Source organism: Balaenoptera ricei, chromosome 9, assembly GCF_028023285.1.
Source record: "Balaenoptera ricei isolate mBalRic1 chromosome 9, mBalRic1.hap2, whole genome shotgun sequence".
Classification (NCBI taxonomy): domain Eukaryota; kingdom Metazoa; phylum Chordata; class Mammalia; order Artiodactyla; family Balaenopteridae; genus Balaenoptera; species Balaenoptera ricei.
The window spans coordinates 90,478,108-90,479,646 of NC_082647.1; positions in this window are offsets into that span (position 1 = coordinate 90,478,108).

The following is a 1,539-nucleotide window of genomic DNA, read 5'->3' on the forward strand; positions in this document are numbered from 1 at the left end:
CTCTACAAGAAGGGAGAAGAAGTCATTTTTATGATCTTATCTATATACACATACCTATGTAAACTCACACTCAAATATGTATCCTTGTATGTACGTATGCATGTGTATTCATGCATATGCATGTTTTTGTGTGTTGCACCTTGTACTTCACTTTGCTGACCTGCTTCAAAATTTTATATGTAATAGGAAATTTTTGTCATGACTAAGAAGTTAAGGTTCAGGTGCCTTAGGCACTCACACAAATAATCTACTCCAGTTTGGAGCTTGACTGCTGCCAGCAGAAGTTGAGGGTTGTCCTCATTAATTTCCATCCAAGCATTTTCTTAGGAGTAAAGAGGGTTCTTTTTTGAGCCAACATGTATCTTCTTTATCTTCCTTATATTGTACCCATTTATCTGGAGCTCTTGAAATATATGAAAGATGCATAGTCCCTCTATCACTTAGCACCCTATTGAAAAGAAGTACTAAACATTTCTTCGTGTTGGCTTTACCTAATTGGAATTCTGTAAGTTACTACCCCAAATAGTATTTTAGTATTTTAAGTTTTTTGATAGGAATTAAACATTTCACATTTACATACAGTTAAAATCATTTTTTTGGTATACAGTTTGATGAATTTTTACACATGCATAGACTAGGTTCTTACAACCTCGTGCACAGAGTGCAGAAAATTTCCAGCACCCATGTAATTTCTTTGTGCCACCCACCCCCCCAGCCCGCCCCAGTGCTAACCCAGTGAACCCGGATCTGTCCTCTATGCTTGTATTTTTTGCCTCTTCTAGGATGTCACGCAAGTGGATATTATTATATAGTATCTGTCTTTTTGAGAATGGCTTCTTTCACTTAGCGTAACACATTTGAAGTTTACCCATATTGTTGGGTGTATCAGCACTTTTTTCCTTTCTGTGGCTGCGTGCTCTTTCATGGTGTGGATAGACCACAGTTGGTTTATCCATTTCCCAGGGGAGGAACACTTGGTTGTTTCCAGTGTTTGGTGGTTACAGAAGAAAAAAGCTGTTATAAACATTACATTCAGGTTTCTGTGTGAATATAGATTTTGTTTCACTTGGATACCCCAAATGTTTAATAGAAAACACTGTCTTTCATGCTTACATTTAGAAAATTGGATTAAAGAAATATTGGTGTCTTGGAACATATATCATGCTTATACGTTTAGTGACTCTTCGAGAGGGCTATTTAGTTTGCAGTATTTCCCAAATATTTCTCCAGCAGACCAATTTTTTACATACAGTATCTATTATTATACCCAAGTATTAGTGTTCTAAGGGACACCATTTAGTAAACGTTACTACAGGATATCTTAATTCTCAATAACAAGCATCTTCAAGGTTTCCAAATTTATTAACAAAGGGAGTATATAGGCTGTTGGTGGCTTTAAAAATTTCTAGCTCTGGGGGGACCTTTTATTATTCAAAATTGGTTTTGTTTTCATGATAATATAACTTAACAAAATCTCCATGGCTTAACACGACAGTTGATTTCTTTCTCATAACACATGCCTCACACTTGAGAGCTGGT